At 37.9% G+C, this 26071-nt stretch overlaps 1 protein-coding gene across 13 annotated transcripts in view; it reads right to left on the bottom strand.

The window, feature by feature from the left end:
* The window catches only part of MRTFB (myocardin related transcription factor B), a 208143-nt gene that overhangs the window by 107518 nt on the left and 74554 nt on the right, over window positions 1-26071 (bottom strand). The gene's annotated exons all lie outside the window — the stretch shown is intronic.

The following is a 26071-nucleotide window of genomic DNA, read 5'->3' as shown; positions in this document are numbered from 1 at the left end:
TTTGAAAATAATGTTTTCAAAAATATATGATGAAAATTAAGCCAACTTTCTTCAGTGTTTTATATTTGGTTGATCTGTTTCCATAGCAAATACAACCCCAATAACACTTACCAATGGCTGTGGAATGAACTAAACTCAAGGACTGCTTCTTTTCCTCTTTGTAACCCTGGCATTTAGCACATCGTCCCACACTTAATAAATCTGCTACATCAATAAACAATAATCATAAAACCAATTAGGTCAAAATGCATCCACTGACAAGGATGGTAATGTAACAGCAATCTATTCTTTTTTCTTTAAGATATTCATGCACACTTAAGAAGTGGCCATAACATACAGGCACAAATAAACTCATTCTTAGAGGCTTCTAGCAGTTTCAGGAAAATACATCTTAATCTGAATTGATGCACAATGAATTGTCTTTCAAAGGGGTTTTCAACTTATGCTTGATAGAAACATTAATTAATACATAACTTTCCACTTCAGTGACAACTGGTTAAGAAAGGGTTATCAGAAGTCTACAAAATCGTAGCAAAGCAGATAGAAAGCAGTGTTTAGGTCTTAAGTCAGAGTACAAAAAAAATGAAATTTGAGGACTATTTCACTGGCAACACTGTTAAAAATAAATTTATGCATAAGATCTTTACAATAAAAGTAGAAAACTTTGCTGAGAGAAACAAAGGAACAACTATGTAAGTGGAGAGCTACTATACTGATGAACTAGAATTAAGCCCAAATTAATCTATAGATTCAACACAATCTCAATCATATTCCTGCTAGATACTTTTTTTCTTTTAAAACAAGCTAATTTTAAAACAGAAGTGGAATGTAAAGGAACTAGGACATCCAGAGCAATACTATAAAAGGAGAACAAAGTTGGAAGAGTTACCCTACCTGATTTCATGACTGATTGTAAAGCTATAGTCATCAGAACAGGACTGGCAAAAGGATTAAGAAATAGATCAGTGGTACTGAATGAGGCACTCAGACACAGATCCACATTTAAATGATCACTGGATTTTAAACAAAGATGCCAAAGCATCCCCATTAGGAATGGAAGACTTCTCAACAGTCATTGCTGAAACAACCTGAAATCCACTGGGAAAAGATAAGTCTCGACCCCAGCCTCACACTGGACACCAAAGTCCATGTGAAGTGCACCATGGACATAAACGTAAAATAAAAAATGATAAAGCTTGTAGAAGAGCATAAAGGAAAATACTTCCATGGCTGGGGGTAGGCAAAGGTTTCTGAGGACACAGAAAACAATCATCATAAATAATTGAAAACTTAGACTTCATCAAAAATTAAGCCTTTTGCTCATCAAACACATTTTAAGAAAATGAAAAAGCAAGCCACAGACTGGGAGAACATATTTGCAAAACACATATTTCACATATATTAAGCATATATAAAGAACTCCAACAATGTCATAATAAAAAGACAAGCAACCAGGTTAAAAATGGACAGACGTCCTTCAGGCAATACTATTGTGTTTTAAGTCATATTTAGAATCAGGCCTAAGCAAGGCTGACTATCATCTCAGAGCACACCTAGGCCAAGAGACAGGCAGTGGAGTGCGGTGAAGGAAAGTGGGAAAGGAGAAGCACGAACAATTTGTTCTCAAAATAAGGACATTTAAAATGGATTCTGAGCTCCAAGCTGATACATACAGATGCCTCCAATTTATTTTGAAATATGTGAAAAAAGACTGATGGCTGGAAGAAGACAGATGAGTACACAAGAGATAAAACAGGCATGGAGAAATACTAACGGTAGAACTCGGGTATGAGTGCTCACTATAAAACTTCTTAGAAAAATGCTCAAAAGGTTTGGAAAAAACCTTTCACACAAACAGCCAATAAGTACATTGAAAACTGCTCAGTATCATTAGCTATCATAAAACTGTAAATTAACAACACCACCATGAGACACCACTGCATTCTTACTGGAATGGTTAAAAAGACTAACTTTGCCACATGTTGGTGAGGATGTGGCCCAACTAGAACTCTCATACATTTTTGGGGGTGCAAAATGTACAGCCACTTTTGAAAAAGGTATACTTTTTCATAAAATGTAATAAATTTTACATTTTATTTTCTCCCACATATATAAATAATTACAGCAATTTTCTCCCACATACGTAAATAAATATTTATACAAGAATATTCATAACAGTCCCAAACTGGAAACAGCTCAGGTGTCCATTAAATGGAAAATGGATAAACAAATTTGTGGCACACAATAGGACTTTACTAAGCAATAAAAAAGCATGAAGTACTGATACATACTGCGAATCCCAAGTGCAAAAAGGCTTAAAAAGAGTACTTATTTTATGATTTCATGTATACAAAATGCCCCAAAAGACAAACTTCATCTGCGGTGAACAAAACCAGAACAGTGATTGTCTCTGAGGGGCTGGGGTAAAGACTGACTGGGAAGAGGCATGAAGAAACTTTCTGGGGTGATGGCAACACTCTATATCCTGACTGGTAAGGGCTTGGGATACTATGTGTATGAAAAAACTCACCTAATGGGGTACTTTGCTGTTGTTGTTTGGTCACTAAGTCGTGTCTGACTCTCTTTGACCCCATGAACTGCAGCCTGCCAGGCTTCTGTTCATGGGATTTCCCAGGCAAGAACACTGGAGTGGGCTGTCATATCCTTCTCCAGGGGATCTTTCCAACCCATGGATCAAACCCACGTCTCCTGCTTGACAGGCAAATTCTTTATCACTGAGCCATATAATGGTGTACTTTAGATTTGTGCATTTCATCACACCCATGTATAAACACATATTTTGTATTAGAAAATGTAAATCACCACTGAACTTTCCATAACGATGCTCATTCTGAAGTATTTAGAATTGAAGTGTACTAACATCCACAATTACTTTTGAAGTACATGAAAAATGCGATAGGATTGGTAAATGAACAGAGGATATACAGAAAAATGTTAATACAGAATTTAGATATTTGTTATATGAGTATTTTGTATATAATTCTTTCAGCTTTTCAGGATTACTGAATTTTTTCAAAATAAAGTGTTGGCCAACAACCAAAGAAAAACCTTAGGGTATCTTTTAATTTCCACAATCAGAGAATAATATGCCATCCTATTCTTGTTAATTTTTGACATGCACTCTTGGAAACAGCTGCTCCGTTTTGCACAGAAAGCAAATATTATCACAATTTCTTCCTTCAAAGTTACTATTCTCTACTTCTTACCTTCAACTATGGGGAAGGAGAAATAGAAACAAATGGCTCTAACTGCAGAAAAACTAAGCCTCCTGTCATTTAAAAGCAAAACATTCAAAGAAGGTTAAATTACAAAATAGTACCTAAAAAACCAGTTAACACTAAATATTTTATATAATAAAGTATACCAGAACTGAGAAGACTTACAAACTCAGGTTTAATACTCAAGGCAGAGACTGTTAACCATTTCATGGTTTAGAATGACCTACAGCAGTTGACTCTGAGTCATCTAGTTGGATGAAAGTTGTTTTATGGTGCAGGATAAGGAGGAGGAGTGTTAGAAGACGGTGCCACACAACCAAGGCTGTGCAGGTGAGAGGGGAGAACACGAACAAGAAGGCAGACAGAGCAGCTTGCACAACAACAGAGTCCCAAGAGTGAACAAGGGACAGGAGAGCCAGAGGTTCAGCAGCGCGTGGAGGGCAGGCTACAGCAGGGCACAAGAGAAGGTGGGATGGCTGGGCAAGGTGTGGCCATGGAAGACCCCAGGGTCCATACGGTGACTGGGGCTTATCCTGAAGACAGTGTGGAGTCACTTAGCAGTGGGCAAGGGTGTCACACCTGCCTGTGTGGAAAGAGGGTCTGGCAGCTGTGAGGCAGGGAGGAGGAACAGATCAGCAGCTTACTGCAGTTCTCCAAGGCAGCAAAGATGGACGGGGAGCAACGGATCAGAAGTCATTTTCCTGTGGTTTCTCAGACAGTCTTTCTACTGACCACGTGATCTATCCTCAAATGGTTATGGTACTAGACTTTAGGCTACTACATCAAGCAGTTAACTTATCTAAACTGACAACCTACTCATACTAGATACATCCTTAACTTAAAGGAAACTCAGTATTGGGACAGAGGATCAGTAATTACCATAAAAACTATATTTTGAGCCAAGGGAGCAACAGTCTAATCTTTTCTAGACTGGAAAAAAGTGCCAAAATCTCAAACCTGAAACAAAAAGAAAAGAAGACATAACTCAAAATCTTCTTTTTGTCTTCAGTTTTCTTTTTTAGTTTTCTGTTTTTCATACAGAGTCAATCCTAAATTTCAACTAAAAATGATTAAACTCTTAAAATCTGATCCAGAGAGTCAACTCTTGGAAAGGGCCCTAGTGGTGGGAAAGATAGAAGGCAGAGGATGAGGTGGTTAGATAGCATCACCAACTCAATGGACATGAATTTGAGCAAACTCTGGGAAATAGTGAAGGAAAAAAAGCCTGGCATGCTACAGTTTACGAGGTTGCAAACAGTCAGACACAACTTAGCAACAGAACAACAACAACTCTGAAAACAGGAAAGATGCCCATAACTAAGTCCCATAATTAATTCACTGAAGTCATCAAGATCTGGGTTCAGACAAATCTCAGCCTGCCACTTCCAGGCATTTAATTTTGGGAAATTTCCAAATATTAATAAGGTAATAGTAAGACAGAATGTGAAGAGGAACTGAAGAGACTCTTGATGAGGGTGGAGGAGAGAGTGAAAGGGCCAGTTTAAGACTAAATATTAAAAAAACTAAGATCATGGCACCCAGCTCCATTACTGAATGGCAAATAGAAGGGGAAAACGAAGTAGTGACAGATTTCCTTCTTCCAAAATCACTGCGAACAGTGACTGTAGCCATGAAGTCAGAATACGACTGCTTCTTGGCAGGAAAAGAAATGACAAACCTAGACAGTGTGTTGAAAAGCAGAGACACGGCTCTGCCAACAAAGGTCCATATAGTCAAGGCTATGGTCTTCCCAGTGGTCACATACAGTTGTGAGAGCTCGACCAGAAAAAAGGCAGAATGCAGAAGAACTGGTGCCTTCGAACCATGGTGTTGGAGAAAGCTCCTGAAAGCCCCCTGGACATCAAGGAGATCAAACCAGTCAATCTTAAGGGAGATCAACCCTGAATATTCACTAGGAGGACTGGTGCTGAAGCTGAAGCTCCAGTATTTTGGTCATTTGATGAACACAGATGACTCACTGGAAAAGTCCCCGATGCTGGGAAAGATGGAGGGCAGAAGGAGAAGAGGGTGTCAGAGGATGAGATGGCTGGACGGCATCACCGATAGAACTTACATGAATTTGGGCAAACCCCCGGAGATGGTGAGGGACAGGGAGGCCTGGCGTGATGCAGTCCATGGGGTCGCAGGCCACAAGAGTCAGACATGAGTGAGCAACTGAACAACAACAATAGTAAGGTAAGTTCCTCATTTGTAAAATAGGAGAGATGACTCTTACGTCTCTAGCACAACTGCAGGGAGGATTAAATGAAGTAACCCAAGTACAACACCCAGTGCAGTGCCCACATTATAAGAAGCCGTCAATAAACACAGGTGCCTATTCCATTCTTCTTACCTATGATTTCCAGTGAAAATAACTAAGGGAAAAGGCGATGAAAGTTTGCTTTTACAAGTACAATATAAATATGTGTGAACTACTTGGAAAATGTTTTTTACATGGGCTTTATCTCTCAATAAACAACACTGTTGAAAAGTAAATGCCCTCATTAAATTAAAATGTAGCTTGGACTTAGATAAATTGATAGATAATGCTAAATATTGGGAAATGTGTTAACAGAAATCAAGGCTGTAATGACTATTGATTTCCCTGCAAATTGAAATATTTCTTTTCCTTGGGAAGTTAAACCACCTCTTTAAAAAGTTTCTTCAAAATGGTCATGCTTGACTTGTTCCCAACTGAGCTCCAAGAAAATCTATCCAAATGATATAAAAGTATAAAAAATGGTACACTATGAAATCTGTTACCTATTTCAATAAGAATATATAATAATGTGCAAGGAATAATAATGAAAAAAAAGCAAAAGGATAAGTGTGAGTAGGGGAGAAGAAAACCAGGAAAAGAGTCTTATCTGGGTATCCTTTTTATACAGTTCTGTGGACCATCATCATTTTTTGCATATTTTAAAAAATGAAATTAAATCAGTAAGGATTGGCAACAAATTAAAATTTCATACAAGCAAAAATAAATGAACCTAATTATCTATCAAACTGATAAAATCACAAAAGAAAGAAAAGAATCTAAGAAACTTCTAAACACAGTCATGACAATCCACCTTCAATGGAATATATACCAACAAAACAAACTACAAAGAAATTTAGGATTTCATGTTTGTTGTTAGTAGCAGTATTGGAGTGTAATCCTGAAATCAGTTCACACATTTAGGACTGAGCTAGTGAGCAAATAGATATTTCAGGAATCAAGGAGAAAGAATATATAAGTAAGAATCGGAGAAAAGAGAGGAAGAAGCCAAAGGTATTAAGATTGAAGTTAGGTTTAGGATTTTTATTTTTTAACTTTTAATTTTAATGTATCATACATACAAAAAATGTGCATTTAAGTGTACAATCTGCTGAGTGTCAACAAACTGAACACACCCATGCAACGAGCACTAGGAAACCAAACATTTCTCATACCCTAAGACTCCTGGTTTCCGCTTCCCTTGTCTCCTTGTCCCACAGCAAGGATAACTGCTACCCTGATTTCTAACATCACAGACTAGTTCTGCCTGTTTTTGTACTTTATATAAGTGGAATTACATAGTATGTACTCTCCTAAGACCGGCTGCCTTCACTCAGTTATTTCTGTGAGGCTGTGCATGTTCTTACAAGCAGTTGCAGCCTGTTCATTCTCGAGGCTCTTTTCCTCTGTGTGACACATCACAGTTAGCACATCCGACTGTAAATGGGCACTGGGGGAGTCTCCAGTCTTTCCCTAGAGCCAGCACTGCTGCTATGCACATTCCAGTAGACTGAACCGTATGGAGCTGCTGATAGTACCTGCAGAAAACGGCAATTTCATGTCATTCAAATTAATACATCATCTTCCGAAGAACATATGTATACATTCCTGTTGAGTAAATCTAGAAGTGGAATTGCTGACACTTAGCCTTAAGCAAACAGTTTTCTAAAATGGTTTTATACCAGTTTACATGTCCACCAATTGCTCTATATCCTTGATGCAACGATGTTATCTTTCTCCGTGTGTCCATTCTAGCTGCCATTAATACTTTACTGTGGTTTTCATTTGCATAGCTCTAATGACTAATAGAGAGACTTCCCTGGTGGCTCAGACGGTAAAGCATCTGCCTACAATGTGGGAGACCCGGGTTCAATCCCTGGGTTGGGAAGATCTCCTAAAGAAGGAAATGGCAACCCACTCCAGTATTCTTGACTGGAAAATCCCATGGACAGAGGAGCCTGGTGGGCTACAGTCCATGGGGTCGCAAAGAGTCGGACACGACTGAGCAACTTCACCTTCACCTTCACTGACTAATAAATCCATATCCATATCTATGCATATCATTTGTATTTCTCTTTTGTGAAGTTTGTGTCGAGGCTTTTGTCCATTTATTCATATTGGCTTATAGGAGACCTTTCTATATCCTGGAGAAGAGTCTTGTTAAATACGTGTATTATGAATTATCTCTTCCCACTCCAGGGGTTGTCTTTTCTCTTTCAATGATGTCTTTAGGTGCAGAAGAGTAATTCATTTAATTACAGCACAGTCTATCAGGTTTTTCATTTATGAATAGTGCTGTGTCCTATTAAAGATATTTTGTTCACCCCCTAAGGTTATGGGGAATTTTTTCCCCCAAAAGTTTTACTGCTTTACCTTTCAGAGCTGAACTTTTCTGTGTACCATATAAATTCCAGATTAATTTCATTTCACTGGATATTTAACTAACCTGCAACCATTTGTTTAAAAAGATCATTTTTTCCTCACTGCATGTATTATACATGGCACTTTTCTAACAAATCAGGTAACAGAATATTGTCTGATTTCTCTATTCTGCTCCATTGGTCAGGTTGTTTATCTGTCTAAACTACTACAATGTTATAGGAGGTCTTAATATCTGATAATGTAAATTCTCTGGTTTTGTTCACCCTTTTCAAAGAAAGAGTATAAAGTGAAATATGACATGAGAAGGGAATACTGAACATGACTGTGAGTTTTTCGTTATTTGTGTGAATGTCCATGAGTGAACTTCCCAGAGCACTCATTACATATGCTGGGTAAGTTAACATGGGCGGCAGTCTGGACAGATTCAAGGAGGTTGATGGTGACTGTAGAATGTTTTAATCTTCAACAAGTTTTTAGGTAAATTTGCTCAAGTAAAATCTTAACATTTAAAATTTTAGCTTAAAATGAAATAATTTTAGCTTTATACACAGTTACATGTATACCTTTGTGGGAGATCAAATCAGTCAATCCTAGGGGAAATCAGCCCTGAATATTCATTGGAAGGATTGATGCTGAAGCTGAAATTCCAATACTTTGGCCACCTGATGTGAACAGCTGACTCACTGGAAAAGACCCTGATGCTGGGAAAGATTGAAGGCGGGGCGGGGGGAGGGGAAGGGGATGACAGAGGATGAGATGGTTGGATGGCATCACTGACTCAATGGACATAAGTTTGAGCAAGCTCTGGGAGTTGGTAATGGACAGGGAAGCCTGGAGTGTTGCAGTCCATGGGGACGCAAAGAGTTGGACATGACTGAATGACTAAACTGAACTGGTGGCTCAGTCAGTAAAGAAATCTCCCTGCAATGCAAGAGACCTGGGTCTGATCCCTGGGTTGGGAAGATCCTCTGTATAAGGGGATAATTCCATGGACAGAGGAGCGTGGTGGGCTACAGATAAAGGGGTCGCAAAGAGCTGGACATGACTCATCAAGTATACCTTCTGTAACTACGTTCTTTACATATAAAGTTAAGAACAGTATTTTATCTTAAAAACACTTTTGTTTTTAACTTTCTTCTAAAGAAAATTTGTGCTGTGCTTAGTCGCTCAGTCGTGTCCGACTCTTTGCAACCTCATGGGACTGTGGCCCACCAGGCTCCTATGTTCATGGGGATTCTCCAGGCAAGAACATTGGAGTGGGTTGCCATACCCTCTATCTTTCCTATTGTAACAGTGGTCTTTGTAACCTGAGGTCCCATCTTTACAACTTTCTTTTTAGCTTCTTACCTTTGCATTATTATTTAAACCCTCTGACTCTCAGTTTACTGGTCTTATAAAATGGGAACAAGTAAAACCTACCAAATAAGTTAAAATGTCTTTACCTATTCCGGAAAGAAAAGCTCTCTTTACTGTCAAAATTCAACACTTGAACTTGACTATTTTTCATTTTGGGTTCCAGGTCCACTGTGTGAGCAAGGGGGAAGAATGCAGTGATGTGTAGAAGAAACAGGTGGAAGAACACACACAGTGCCTTGGTGTAGGTGGATTAAAAAACTATAAACTGATCAGTTATAGCACAGAAGGGAATGAGACCAAAAAAGTGTTCTGTTTTTCTGACACAGGATATAAGTAGGTCAGATTGTAATCATTTAATTTACATGATTATATTCCTTAAAAACAGCAAAGGTAGGGAATATCACTTTATAAAGGATATACAGAGAAAAAAAAAAGAGTATGCAGCTTAAAAATAAAAATTCCATTGGAAAAAGAATTTGTATTACCATATTTAAATTGCTTAAAACATTATTTCAAATAATTATGTTTCCAAACATTTGGGAGAACAAAACGGAGTTGCATACATGAAACTTACTTGACAAATGGAAAAGACATCTGGAGAGGAAAGCTCAGTTAGTACTCTGAAGTGATTCCGATGATAGAGGGGACTTTGGGTGAAAGGCTTTCCCCAGGGTCATTAACATTTTGTCTCATTCTCTTTAAAATGATCGTATAAGAAGTAGAAAAAATAGCATTTGTTGCCAATGGTACTGTGAAATGGCAAACTTCAGCTGGTGACAGACGGATTAGGAACAACAAAGGCATAACTTCTATCAATCTTTGAGTTCTGGGCTCAGGGATTCTCTAAAGTTAATTATTTACAAAGCAATTCTTAAGGCACCACTCTTTATTTTGGATAGCTCCACCCAAATTGTCTCTCAAGATACAGAAAAACGAAGCAAAACTCAAGCAAAAATATAAAAAAAAAACTTATTTGATAAAAAAACAAGTATCGTATATTCTAAAGTACACTATATAAGTATATATTGATGATTCTAATTTTCAAAAATGTAACAATCTTTTTAGTTTCCTGGTATTCAGTACTATCTTATTTATTTGGTTTCTACCTGTTGGAATCAACAGGTCACCTGGACGAAGTAAGAGTGATAACCAACCCCAACAGTTCTTCAGAGGGGCAGCACCCTGCCTTGTCCGTCTGGGTCTCTGGGGCCAGCTGTGACACGTAAGCCTCACTCCCTCCACCCACTACCAACTCCTCCCATCTGTTCTCTGTCTCTTAACCTCTCAGGCTTCCCAGTGACTGTGAGACAGCCACACGGGCCAGAGATGGGCAGCGAGGGTGGCCTTGCGAACAGAAGTGGGAGCCTTCCGCAGCTGAGCCCCAGGGAAATGCAGGAAGGATGACTACGGGGAGCCAGACTACAGAGATTTTGATTAAACTGTGTTGCTGTGATTCCTAGACAATAGTCTGCTTTATTTCTATTTATACCATTTACCACCATGATGAAGTTCTTTACCAATACAAATTCTCCTTTAAAGTTGTTTGTCAACAAAGGATGAGGGTCTATGATGTGTTGTGAAGATTCAACGTGAAGTTTGGCTAGCTCTAAGTAGAATCTCATTCATGTTTAACATAACCATGAGCTATCAAATCACTCTGATATTACCCATTAAACAGTATATTGTCAAGCTGAATCAAATTAGAATACTGAGACAAAGACAGTTTCTCTTAATTTCAAAATTTTAAGGAGAAAATACTATGGAATCTGTTCTTCATTAAAGAAGAATCAATTTTGCCAAAAATGAAAACTTTCTTCCTTGAGGCTCCCAAATTTTTTTAATGATTCTTTACTTTTTAAAATTGACATATAGTTCATTTACACTATTATATTAGTTTTCAGGTGTATAACACAGTGATTAAAATTTTTCTAGATGATACTCAATTTATAGTTTTCATCAAATATTGGCTATATTCCCTGTGCTATATACAATATATCCTTGTAGCTTATTTAGTTTACAAAGTAGTATGTATCTCTTTCTCTCCTACCCCTATCTTGCCCTTCCTCACTGGTAACTGCTAGCTTATTCTCTGTATCTATGAGCCTGTTTCTTTTCTGTTATATTTACTGGTTTTATTTTTTAGATTCCACATATAAGTGATAACATAAAGTCTTTGTCTTTCTCTGTCTTATTTCGTTAAGCATAATACCCTCCAGATCCATCCATGTTTGTGGAAAGGCAAATTTTCATTCTCTTTTGTGGCTAAGTAGTATTTCACTGCATATAATCACATCTTCTTTATCCATTCATCTGTTGATGGACACGCTGCTTCTATATCTTTGCTGTTGTAAATAATGCTGCTACGAACACTGGTGTTCATGTAAAAAGATGATTCTTGAACCAAATGAATAACTATGTCATTGGCTCCATGTTATCTTAGAAGCTCTAACATTACGACAACCTTGCTGACCATTCATGCCAAGAGCAGAAGCTGGAAAGCTACTTGTCATGAGAACCAACCAAAACTCAGTTTTTAACCAAAAATCTGGTTTCATTCATACAGTGATCAAACAGCCAGTAGTAACCTGGTGTGTCCAATAAGACTGGAATGTTTGGGTGGATCTAAAATAAAATAACACTGCAGCTACAGTCTAATCAGAAAGTCAGGTTACCTGTATCCAAAGAGGAAACATGCTTCACAGGAAAAGCATGGGCCTTGAGTTAAAAATCCCAATTCCCAACTTCTGTTTTCAGCTATTATGGAATAACAGAATTACTCTTAACCTCTCACTATAAAAAACTAGGTAGCCCGACTGGACAAAATACACGAAACAATTGCTCTCCTACACAGAGAAGCAGGCAACACAGGACTGTGGCCCCTAGGAGTAGGGAAACAAATGAGATGAGCCTTACAACTGCCGTAGCTTTCTGTCTGGAGGCAATCTCTAGACTGAAACTCAAAGAGACTCGCTGAACTGAGACAGAGATGAGAGCTTCAGGAGGCTAAGGCAGCCAGAAGCTGCAATGCAGAAAAGGAGGGACCTATGCTGAGGAGTTCCAGCAGTCTGCATAAGCCTTTGCTGAGTGTTAAGCTGTATGTCCGTCCCCAAGAAAACGAAACGCAAAAAAGCAAAATGACTGTCTGAGGAGACCTTACAAATAGCTGTGTAAAGGAGAGAAGCGAAAAGCAAAGGAGAAAAGGAAAGATATACCCATGTGAATGCAGAGTTCCAAAGAATAGCAAGGAGAGAGAAGAAAGCCTTCCTCAGAGATCAATGCAAAGAAATAGAGGAAAACAAAAGAATGGGAAAGACTAGAGATCTCTTCAAGAAAATTAGAGATACCAAGGGAACATTTCATGCAAATATGGGTTCAATAAAGGACAGAAATAGTATGGACCTAACAGAAACAGAAGATATTAAGAAGAGGTGGCAAGAATACACAGAAGAACTATACAAAAAAGATCTTCACGACCCAGATAATCACGATGGTGTGATCACTCACCTGGAACCAGACATCCTGGAATGTGAAGTCAAGTGGGCCTTAGGAAGCATCACTAAAAACAAAGCTACTGGAGGTGATGGAATTCCAGTTGAGCTATTCCAAATCCTAAAAGATGACACTGTGAAAGTGCTGCACTCAATATGCCAGCAAATTTGGAAAACTCAGCAGTGGCCACAGGACTGGAAAAGGTCAGTTTTCATTCCAATCCCAAAGAAAGGCAATGCCAAAGAATGCTCAAATTACCACACAATTGCACTTATCTCACTCGCTAGCAAAGTAATGCTCAAAATTCTCCAAGCCAGGCTTCAGCAGTATGTGAACTGTAAACTTCCAGGTGTTCAAGCTGGTTTTAGAAAAGGCAGAGGAACCAGAGATCAAATTGCCAACATTCGTTGGATCATTAAAAAAGAAAGTTCCAGAAAAACATCTATTTCTGCTTTATTGACTATGCCAAAGCCTTTGACTGAGTGGATCACAGTAAACTGTGGAAAATTCTGAAAGAGATGGGAATACCAGACCACCTGACCTGACTCTTGAGAAACCTGTATGCAGGTCAGGAAGCAACAGTGAGAACTGGACATGGAACAACCGACTGGTTCCCAATTGGGAAAAGAGTACGTCAAGGCTGTATATTGTCACCCTGCTTATTTAACTTATATGCAGAGTATATCATGAGAAACGCTGGGCTGGAGGAAGCACAAACTGGAATCAAGATTTCTGGGAGTAATATAAATAACCTCAGATATGCAGATGACACCACCCTTATGGCAGCAAGTAAAGAAGCCTTTGATGAACAGGAAAGAGGAGAGTGAAAAAGTTGGTTTAAAGCTCAACATCCAGAAAACTAAGATCATGGCATCTGGTCCCATCACTTCATGGCAAATAGATGGGGAAACAATGAAAACAGTGGCTGACTTTATTTTTCTGGGCTCCAAAATCATTGCAGATGGTGATTGCAGCCATGAAATTAAAAAATGCTTACTCCTTGGAAGGAAAGTTATGACCAACCTAGATAGCATGTTAAAAAGCAGAGACATTACTTTGCCAACAAAGGTCTGTCTAGTCAAGGCTATGGTTTTTCCAGTTGTCATGTATGGATGTTGAGAGTTGGATTGTGAAGAAAGCTGAGCACCGAAGAATTGATGCTTTTGAACTGTGGTGTTGGAGAAGACTCTTGAGAATCCCTTGGACTGCAAGGAGACCCAACCAGTCCAATCTAAAGGAGATCAGTCCTGGGTGTTCATTGGAAGGACTGAAGCTGAAACTCCAATACTTTGGCCACCTGAGGCGAAGAGCTGACTCATTGGAAAAGACCCTGATGCTGGGAAAGATTGAGGGCAGGAGGAGAAGGGGACGACAGAGGATGAGATGGTTGGATGGCATCACCGACTCAATGGACATGAGTTTGGGTAAACTCTGGGAGTTGGTAACGCACAGGGAGGCCTGGCATGCTGCAGTCCATGGGGTGGCAAAGAGTCAGACATGACTGAGTGACTGAACTGATCTCCAATAAAAAATTACAAGGTTACCTGCAAAGAGGCAAGAAAACACTTCTTGAACATGAGAAAAATTTATCAATAAAAACCCAGAAATGACAGAAAAAAGAAACTATTAACACTGACAACTATGTGCAAGTATTTAAAGCAAAAAGGGAATATAATGAAAACAGAAATGGACAATGCAAAAAGGAACCTCTAGATATAAAAATATAATAGCTAAGATAAACATTTTATCAGATAGCATTAACATGTTAGACCTGCATTAGAAAAAATCAGTAAATATGAGGGGAATAAAGAAGCACAGCTAATAAGATGATGTAAAAATAATAATGAAATGAAATCCCCCCCCAAAAAGAATATCTTAAAAAAAAAAACAGGCAAGAAGAGAGGAATAAAGAAACAGAACAGAATGGACAAACATTACATACAACAAAATGATAGATTTAAACTCAATTGCGGTAGGCAGCCTCTGAGACAATCCTCAATGATCCCAGCCTTCTGATATTTACGGTCTTAAATAATCCTCTCCCCTTGAGCAATCTGCTTCTAACCAATATAACAGAATACTGGAGTAGATAGCCTTTCCCTTCTCCAGGGGATCTTTCCAACCCAGGGATCGAACCTAAGTCTCCCACATTGCAGGCAGACTCTTTACCAGCTGAGCCAGAAGGGAAGCCCAAGAATACTGGAGTGGGTAGCCTAGCCTTTCTCCAGCGGATCTTCCAGATCTGGGAATCGAACCGGGGTCTCCTGCATTGCAGGCGGATTCTTTACCAACTGAGCTGTCAAGGAAGCCCATCAATAACCAAGGACAATGTTAAGGAAATGTTGCAAAAAATTATCACTTTTGTCTTGCTAGCATTATTCTCTTACTGACTTTGATAAAATAAGCTGCCATGTTGGAGAGGGGGCCCTCCAGCCAACAGCCAGCAAGGAACTGAGGCGCTTAGTCCCACAGCCCTCAACGTACTAAATCTTGCCAAGAACAACTTAACCAAGGTTAGAAGTGGATCATTCCCCAGTTGAACCTTCAGATGAACCCAGAGCCTTGCCTGATACCTGACTACAGGCTTGTGAAGCAGAGGTACCAAGTTAAGTTGTGCCTGAATTCCTGATCCACAGAAAGTGTTCAGATCATAAATGTGTCCTATGTGAAGCTGTTAAAGTATGAAGCAGTTTGTTACACAGCAATACGTAACTAATACATCAGATATATCAATAATTACCTTAAATATAAATAATCTAAACATCACAAATGAAAGACAGAGATTGTCAGACTACATGTAAAAAAAAGAAAGTCCAGCTCTGTGCTGTCTATAAGAAATGTAGTTTAAACACAAAGGTACAGGTGGGTTAAAGGTAAAAGCTGGGAAAGGATATATCATGAAATGATAAACATAAGAACTACTTTAAATAGTTTCAGAGTAATGGGTGAAGAAAACAAAAACCAAAGTTACTCTCTAAAGCCACTAGACTCTGAAATTCAGAGTTTAGGACTAAGTTCTTGGATTTCTTTAAATTTCAAATTTTTCAGTGCTAATTTGATTTGAGTACGTTTAAATTCATTTATTTGGAAAATCCTCCAAATTAAAATATTTGGGTGTCCAAATAAAACCTTCAAATTGGAAAGTGTAAGCATTTGTTTCTGTTGAGGGTGGAGAAGACATTCAGCAGGCAAGCAGGCAGCTTCTCTACTACTATGCAGACAAATTTACAACCAGAGACGTCACTACTTTATCAGCAAGTTATTTAACCAAATTCCCGTTCTTTGAGAAAGAGACTAGTTCACAGAAATAAAAAGTGAGAGTGGAAAAATCTACCTTTTAAAAGTGTATTAGAAAAGCAATACTTTCTCCTAAGAGCACATCTAGTTAAAACATCACTTTTTAATTCTAAGTTTGAGAAAGAAGGTTACATGACCATAAATATCTTTTTCATTATATATATTTTATACCTCAATCAAGAGCCAAAAAATTCTTAAGTACATTCAATAATTATTGATGATCAATTACTAAGCATCTTTCTATTTCATTCCATTTTACTAAGGAGATCTCTTAAACATCCTGGGTTTCTTTTTTACTACTAATTTTAAGAGGCTTGGTTAAGGTCATATATCAATTTACTTCCTGTGTTTCATTTTTTTTCCATTTTGAAGTTGTTTAAAACATTTTATAATCCCAGAACAGAATCAGATATCATATCATAAGCAATTTTTGATTGTGCATAAAGGACTAACTCACTGAAAAGAAACCTGCACAGGAGGAAACCAACCACACAAAGTGCCCCAATAAGCCCGATCCTTCACACGTGAAATGCTGTTCACCCCTGGAAATTCATACATGCCACTTACACTTCAGACCAGGACAACCACGAGGCTATAGCATCTAAGGTCAACTATAAACCAAATAAACCTAATTACCCATTTCCTTAAGTTGTCCAGCCTTCAAACCTCTTGCGTTCTGCCCTCCTCATCTATTTTTGCCACTATTTTTTAAAAGAAATGCCTCATAATACACAATACATTAACAGAATTCAGATTAATTAAAAAACAATTTACAAATCTGTCCCCCCACCCTATGACCTTGAAGCATCATCTAAACAACTGCCATCACACCAAGAATATTCTATATCACTAGATCTGTTACTATTTTCATATATTTCAAAAGTCATTGTGAGACAAGTCATTATATACATATTTTTAATACACATATTTGTTTTTTAAAAGGTCATTTCTGAAATTAATTTATTTTGTTGTTAAATAACTGGGCTCATAAATGAAAGAATTTTAATTTAGAGATGTGATTATGACATAGATTTCCTGGAATCAAAACAAAAAAGAAAAAAATTTAAGAGACAACTCAGAGCAAGAACTCTCTTTAAACATAACAAATAGCTGTTTTATTACTTCAAAATACCAAAAGTCTTCTGTACAGTACTTATCATATACATCAGATGGCTTGAAAAGAGTCTCAGCAATCATATCTACTATCTTAATCTCTTCAGAACAACTACGTAAGAAGAAGAAAAATCTATAAATCAGTCCTTGATGACAGACGGTTTGTTTAGGAGTTTACCAAATGGAATGACCCTACTGGAATTCCTTCAAGCGGCCTGTGAAAATGTCAGAACGGAGTCTGTTTTGGAGGTCGTAGTCCCTAGAGAGCTCTGAGTTTTGGCCTGTTTGTCTTTTCACATGCTTTAATATTTGAAAGTCATTCCTTGCAGACACTGACTGATGCCCAGGGAATGCTAGGATTGTGGGAACTGGCAGTACCAACAAGGGAGACGAACTTCATGGGAAACGCGTGCCTACTGCATTCGCCTGCTCAGCTCCCACAAGATAAGTGCTCTTCAAATGCTATGTAGGTACAGAGCAAAACATTCAAAAACTGCATGTCATTTTGACACGTTAAAAAAGAAATATGTATGCAAATGGGGGCCGAAATTACTGGGACTATTGCAAGAAACAGTAAGGTATCAAACACCATGGTGGAACCCTAAAAAACTATTTCCCAAGTATGAATTTAAACACTATATCCTCAAAATATACACAATAATAATGAATAGTTATAAAGTGCTAATTATATGACCATGTTGTTCTAAATACTTGACTTATATGAACTCATTCAACCCTCACAGCAATCCCCATAAGGCAGGTACTATATGGTCCCCATTTTGCAGAGGAGGAAACTGAGGCAAAAAGGAGACAATTAATTCATCTCAGTTCACACAGCTAGTAATGGTGAACCAGATGGGATGACTCCAGAGCTGGTGCCCTTACTCACTGTGCATGCTTCACCACTGCTTATTTCATGGTATTTTACTTTAACATCAAGCATGCAATGCTGGGTGCCTACGGCATGTACTCAGTACTTACACTGTGTACATGGAGTTACCATCAGCGCTTTACTTCATTCAAGCCTCCAGTAACTTGGGCTGTACACCTAACCTGACTCCTATTTACACATGACAGACACACGTTTGTGTGCCCTCAGACCACACGTCTAGTGCCACAGAGCCGGCTTATCTCTGCACTTGCTCTTTAAAATGAGGTTCTTCTTCCTCCCAGTTATCTGGGAGAATCATCTCTAAATTAATTTCTTTAGTTGAGGGAGCTACTTTGAAAGATCTATGAGTCTAACAATTTTATGAGAATATCCTATTGAACTGCCAACACTGTACTAGAAGCCTAAGATCTAAGAATTATTTGGGGTAAGAGACACAATGATCATTCAATAAATATTTTCTAATAATAAAAAATAAACCCATTTCTACTCTTGAAATACTAACTTCTTTTAATATTTTGGGAAAGCTGAGCATTCTGATATGGCAAGCTTTTCTCTTATATAGTATATGATGGCTGCTCTAATTGATATATTTCTAAACTGCTGTTGTCAGGAACAAGGATTGTGAAAGAACATCTACTTTGTAGCTATAGATCTCAATTCTGCAGAGAGTACTGACAAATTCTAACATTTGTCCGTTTTTAAACTTAACTTCTAAGGACCAAACGCAAAAAGGCTGTGATCAGACTTTACTAAACACAGAGGTCACAGATCAAAAATTTAAGTTAGTGAAACAGATACCCAATGATTAGCATTTTCTTAATAAAAACAACAACATAAGCAACCAGAAAAGGACATGAATGATTGGGGCTTAATATAAAGTTAAAATATTGTCTTTTAACTGAGTCTGATCCTGTAATAAAAATGTTAACACATACCTGCCAACCCTTGAAAACCATGAATAGAAAGACACTGCATATTCCACATTAGATGTAATCTTTTTAGGATAACACAAATTGAGCCAATTTCTCTTTCCTTTTAAACATGGGGGGAGGGGAGTCTGACTAACTGAATGAGCTGGCATGTATGTTTAATAATACATCTGTGAGGAACATATTAAAACAGCAACATTACTAATTTGTATCTATGGAAAATTCCATTGGTTAACTGAGATGGAAGTTAACTTCCATTCTTTCTGTTTCTGCTGCCCAATGAACAGCACAAGGCGAAAGTGATAATGAGATATAAGAACACACGATGTAACGAGGAAGGGCAGCCAGAGAAAGACAAATGGGCTGAAAGCTACCATATGAATATTACAATTACAATGGGCATAACCGCAACACAGAGAACTCAAGACTTACCCACGCTCACAGACTGAGTCAGCAGAGGAGACTGGAGTCCTGACTCCCAAAAGACTATACTTCCTGTTAATAATAGTGAGGGCAGCAGGTGAGGGTAATATGGATTAATTTAAAGGGTTAGATAAACACTGGGTAGGATATCTGCTAATTAGTCTGGGTGATTATTAACTATAAACCAAACAGAAAATTACAGTTCATTTGTTACTCCAACATATTTGTCGTTTTGCTTTCTTTCACAGTAATACTTCATCACTGATGCCTTAAAGTAAAATATAATAACAAAGAAAAAAATCATAGGTCACTTTTTTCTAGTATACTCTGTATATTTATCAGGTTATGGCAGAGAGCAGGCATCCCTTATCTACCCTGTCTCTACCTTTGTAGCTAGAGGAGGTCCCTATGGTTGGGTTAGGGTCAGACCTAAGTGAGAAGAACCCTGACTTAATTTCAACAGTCTCTCGGCCCAGTAAAAGGTCTGATTATAAACTATTCAATTCTAAGTAGCCTTGAAAGGCCTAAGTAGATAGGGAGTCATAACTGAGTAATATTTATTAACTAATCACTCATATTACATATATTCTTTTTAAAAACTGCATTCTGAGGGAAGGAGAAAGACTGTTTCTTAATAAATTGATTTCAGTTTATTCACTGCTCCAGTGACTAATATACATCAGGGTGAACTCTAGTTTTATAAAAATTATCAAATCTATATAAGAAAAAGTTTACTTATATGACTCTAGAAAAGGCTTGTAAAAATTTTACATAAATGTGGTTTAAGATAATGAGGTCTCATACTGGATTAAACTGCTAATTACTATTATGTTCTAAAGCTTACTTATAATAAATGTTAATTGTTGACATTTCAAAGGAATTTCTGCAAGAGAACACAATTTTTAAGACTGGAAGAATAACTCAAAATGAGGCTTCAAGGGCGCTGTAACTGGGCCTGTGGTCTTGTTGATGCATTTCTGAAACTGTAGCCTCACCCATCTCCTCGGTGATAGTGATAACTAAAGCACTCCTAAGTTAGTGTTCTGACACTGCCAGCTACAAAGGGAGGCTGTGAGCTCATGTCCAGCCTCCACCCTCCCTCCATGTATGCTTTGTCGGGGTGTGTCCAGCAATGCACTGAAGCAAACGGAACTCTCAGTAACAGCAAAACTATCCAAATAAGAAATCCATAGTAGAAAAAGGAAGGTGGACAGGGTTACAGGTGCTTATTTATACTGTGAAACAAAACACGATATTTAATAGGAGACTTTATAAAGACCATTGTGAAAGAGAGGACCTCACCCTTAAGCTACTTATACGGCTTCCTTTTCATTTTGAAGGCTCCAAGAAACTGTCACAAACAAAAAGAATGACAGCTGCCACAATTAATCAAGAATTTCATTTGCAGCTGCCCATTCGTAGCTAACTTTAAAACTTTTAATTGTGTTTAGTGTAAGTCCTGAAGACTAATTTTAAAAATATAATAAAAACTAAGGAAAATTACAGTTAGAGAGTATATATTTCTCTTAGTCCAGTAACTTTTGAGAGTTGGAAAAGAAACTCAGTAACTCTTGAGAGTTGGAAAGGAAATTTACTATCTAAATGTATCAGAATGTTTATCAATATCCTTGAGAATTATTTCAAATATTGAAGAATCTAAATATGTTAATTATAAAGTCAACGACAAAATAATTTTACATAAAATTATTCATTTCTATTACCTCTAGTTACAGAATGGGAAAGCAAAAGTCCCACAGTTCCACATCTTGGCTATTTAGCATCCAATTATTCCCTTCCCAGTTGTGACACTGAGAATTTTACATCTTGCTGTTTGCTCCAGAGAAAAATAGGACTATCTTCTCTTTCACCAATCTTTACTAGTCCATATCAGCTGGTGTACATTCTAAAAAACAGGGTTTTACACAAGACAGATCCTGAGCACCTTTGTGCTCTTCCAAACACCTAGACTGACAGTAAGTCTAAAGGTTAATGAGGAATGTGGGGAATTGTTTTCAAAGTAAAAACCAAAGAAAAGATCAGCAATGAACATATAAAACTTATTTTCTATGGTACAAGGCGAGCAATTTCCTTTTGCTGGGCTTCATGCAAAGTTGAGACTGTTTGCCTCTGTATTAACACCTGTATTGAATCCAATGTAAAGAGCCACCTTGAATTCCTTGCATGTAACAAACTTTATAATAAATTATTTTCTCTCTAAAAAGAGGTCATCTGCAACAGAACAAGCAAAGTCTAAAACTGTTCAGTGTGACCCATTTAACAGATGGAAAATCTTTAAAAAAAGTTTTCAAGATGGGCCCACAAGCTCAAAGGCCAAATAAGTGCAGTAACCAATGATACCAAAGTTTAAAGTAAGAATAACAAATAAGTCACTCTTCTCTATGAAGGCCTAAAACACAGTGACTGTTTAGTAGCACATACAGTTTCAAAAAGCCTGCTAACACAGAAAGGGAAAGGTGGCAGATACTCATTCTCCCAGCACGTGATACCAACAGCTGGCCTGTGGCATGAATACAGTCATGTTAACATCATGAGGAGATCTTCAGAGACGTGCAAAGAAGTACTAAAATCAGGAACTCTTTATGAGGGGGGAATCTATGTCAACTTATTGGTTTACTCTGATAATGCTGGTAGTGAGCTAAAAGCTTAAGTTCCCCAACCAGCACACTTATCAGTCTTCAATGACCTCATGAATGAAAAGCTTCTTCCTCATGGTCTCATCTAACTGTGGGCACAGAAAAGAGCTGTAGCTCTTTCAGGTATGTTGTTTCCATCTATTCTGCCTTTCCCTGCTTTCATAAAGTGAAATTCACCTTACAGCACCTAAGGCTTTCTTTTATAAACAATAAAAGAACCAAGTTTCCCTTTGACTTCTGAAATACCTCTTTTTCTCAGTGTTAACCATCTAAAGGAATGTTAACACAGAAACGTGAAAATGGATCTATTATGTATATATTATGTCAAAACAAAGCTCAATTTTCCTGTGTATGCAGACTCTGAGAGATAGTAAAAGACAGGGGAGTCTGGCATGCTGCAGTTCATGGGGTTGCAAGAAGTTGGACATGACTTAGCAACTGAACAACATGCATTGTTTTAGTAAAGGTACGTTATTTAGTAAAAGTATATCTACTTTCCTTTATGGAAGACTGTCTTGCTGGGAAGAATTAATTGCCTAAATGGTACACTTACTGTTGGAATTCCTTTAACTCTAGAAATATTTTGCCCACATTCAAGGGTAAAGGAAAGCCCTACCTTATCTTTACTAAACATCTTTCATATTTACCCCAGCAGTGGGAATATTCTGTCACTCCACTACCATTGCCAATGTAAGTTTTAATAAAAAATAAGGGAAGATTCTAGACTCATTACTGTACTTAGGTATCAACTTCATTTTTCTTATAAAGTTTATTTACAAACTATTTAGTGATACAATCTGTCTACATGCCAACCCCAAATTGAAAAATCTTCATTTCCTCTCCAAAAGAAAGTAATTTTAACAAGCAAAATTCAAAAGCTTAGCAAACAACAATAAAACATAATCACACACAAAAAAATCTATATTTGATTATTTCAAAATATCTTCCCTGGTGGCTCAGACGGTAAAGTGTCTATCTACAATGCAGGAGACTTGGGTTCAATCCCTGGGTCGGGAAGATCCCCTGGAGAAGGAAATGGCAACCCACTCCAGTACTCTTGGCCTGGAAAATCCCATGGACGGAGGAGCCTGGTAGGCTGCAGTCCATGGGGTCACTATGAGTCGGAAACGACTGAGCGACTTCACTTTCACTTTCACTGTGCTATGTATACTCAAGTCGCTTGAGTCATCTCTGACTCTTTGCAATCCTATGGACTGTAGCCTGTCACGCTCCTCTGTCCCGTGGGATTCTCCAGGCAAAAATACTGGAGTGGGTTGCCATGCCCTCCTTCAGGGGATCTTCCCAACCCAGGGATCAAAGCCGCATCTCTCACGTCTCCTGCATTGGCAGGTGGGTTCTTTACCACTAGCGTCACCTGGGAAGCCCAATACAGTACTTTCTATTAATTAATTTTGAGGCTAACATCTACATTTGTACATGGTATGATTTAAAGATGGCATTAAGAAGACCTAAAACGATGAAGAATAAACATTAAAAAATCACCAAGGTAAGAAAGGTGTGGTTTTTCTGCCTATAGATTGTCTGATGTGGTTCTACTCTCTTCACATTCCCATATCCAAAAACCTGTATTTCTGACAGCTGTACAACAATTCATCTGTGTCTTGAAGTGTATATGCAAATTAGGCTAACATTCCATAGGCTTGAAATCAGAGTATAATATGCCTGAATATAAGGTAAGATTTTTAACTTTCTGAAGTCACTATTAAGAAAGAGGAGACTGTCTATATTTGAGTCCTTACACAGTGTATAATGAGATGCTCTTTCATTTACTTAATCTTGAACAAAAAAGTACTTGAGGAAAACGCATTAGCTTAAAAACCAACTTTCCCAGAAGCTAGTTTTAGGCTGTTTATAGAAATGTTTTAACAGAATCAGGGAAAAAAAGGAAGAAAAGAACCAACACATTATTTCCAGGTAACCTTAAAATGAAGTGTTGACTGTTGTTACAAAGAAGATTTTCATACACTGCTTTTAAAAAGGTACTCAAATACCATTCTCTCAGAAAGGACACAAATAAGAGCAATTAATTCTGGAGAAGTAACTGGGTAGCTGAGGGACAAGACTGAGAGTAACTGACTTTTCACTGTGTAGCCACTGGTATCCCCTACATTTTAAACCAGATACATGTATTACCTACTCAAAAAAAAAAAAAAGATGATTAAATTCTACAACAGAAATTACAGCCTCATAAAATGTTACGACCAATTGCAAATCAAACACTGTAGGACACACGGAAAACAGCCCACACTGTTGTGTGAATGGTACTTGTGCTTTAAACATAAAACCTTCAGTGTCAGATCGTGCATGTATCTAAAAACTGGTGTAACTCAAGCAAGAGAGACAAATGAAGATGCACACTGGATTTCAGTGCTGCACGAATGATGCAGGGGGTTCCTACTGAGGACAAAAATACCACACAGACACACACAGTTTAGGTAAGATGATTTTATGAAATATGAGTGTGGATAAAGCAAATCCTCTATATTATTGCACTGCTTCATAATGTGTGGTGTTAATTATATACATGTAACTAAATTAATAAATTCAAATTTTTACCATTTCATCTCCCTCCAAAACTTTATAAGGGGAAAACCAGCTCATATCTGGGGCTTACCTCATGTTCAGGCATAAATATTCAAGAGCACACTCTTGCAAGGGAATGCGGCAAGTTGTATCAACTAAAATTCCCACGAAGCAAAAACTTTCCCCTTACACCTCCCTCCTCTGCTACATATGACTATTTTCTTCAGAGACTGTATATTATTGCACTTTTATACGAGTTCAACTCTTTTTTTTTTTTTTTGAGGGAAATAATTTGAATATGATACTGGTCTAAGTATACTGTGTAAATGTGGTCAATTTAGTCATGTTTCAGTAAATGTGGTTATACTCTACCCTACAGTCTAAGACAAAGTTAAGCTCCTAAATGAAGGTTCTAAAGTCATTACCAGCTAACCACAGCCTCCTGACAGCTTTGACAGGCCTGAGCAAGATGCTGCTTTATGCCAACTGCACAGACAAGGGGTGTGCCCAATACACATCAGACACAAGCATCAGGTATCGTGTTGGAAGGGAGAATAAGGACACCCCACCCAAAGCCAGGTACTGAAGAGCTGAGAATAGCAGCGTCTTAAACCCATTTTCCTGAATAAGATAAGGACATTATTTGAAAAGGATCAGGAAACACTTGGAACCCAGAAAGATAAGTAACAAGATACATAAGGAAGTGCTTCACAGGGCAAGTTTAATTCCTCTGGCTTTTAAAACCGAAATTTAAAATACACATTTGAGAATGGAAGATTCATGAGAACTGCGGAAGTGTGGCAGATCCAGTTGAAATTCTTAATTCTGCCCCTTAGATATATATGCTTAGTGAGTTTGTAAATATTAACACTTCGTTAAGTTTTTATGTTTTAAGTATGACAAAATAGATGTATCTCATCTATATCTATTCATTTTTGTTAAAAACTGACAGTATTGTGCTTTCTGAGATTCCAGAAATACTTTGATTAATCAAGAGAATTTTCTGAACAGGTAACAAAGAACAGAAACTATTCATTTTGTATACAAGTATGAGCCAGCTGACGACTGAGGATATGGCCATATTCTATCCTCATTAATATAAAAAGTACTCAAGAAATTCTTGTTTTCTTAGTGATCACTGAGAGCTCAAATGCTGGTAAGTCTACAGTTAAGGTGCAGCACACTGGAGACAGGAACATGGCAGGAGAAATCTAGTCAAGTCCAGTCTATTCTCCCTGGAGTCAGCACAGAAAGCTGCTTTCCAACGCTATGCTAGCCTGAGACCTTCTGCTTGTGCTAAAGTGGCTGAACCTAAAGCTTATTTCCAAAGATAATGCTACTACCAGAGATGCTGGGGAAATGATGAAAGAATTGAATGGCACATGAAACCCTGGCTGTTACTCAAAACCAGCTAGCACCTCTCTGCGATTCTCTCCTCAGGAACAGGCTGCCCAGTGGGACTGACCAACAAATTACTACCAGAGGGATACGCTGGC

This window comes from Muntiacus reevesi, chromosome 2 (genome assembly GCF_963930625.1).
Source record: "Muntiacus reevesi chromosome 2, mMunRee1.1, whole genome shotgun sequence".
Taxonomy (NCBI): Eukaryota; Metazoa; Chordata; class Mammalia; order Artiodactyla; family Cervidae; genus Muntiacus; species Muntiacus reevesi.
This window is presented reverse-complemented; position numbering and strand designations above follow the sequence as displayed.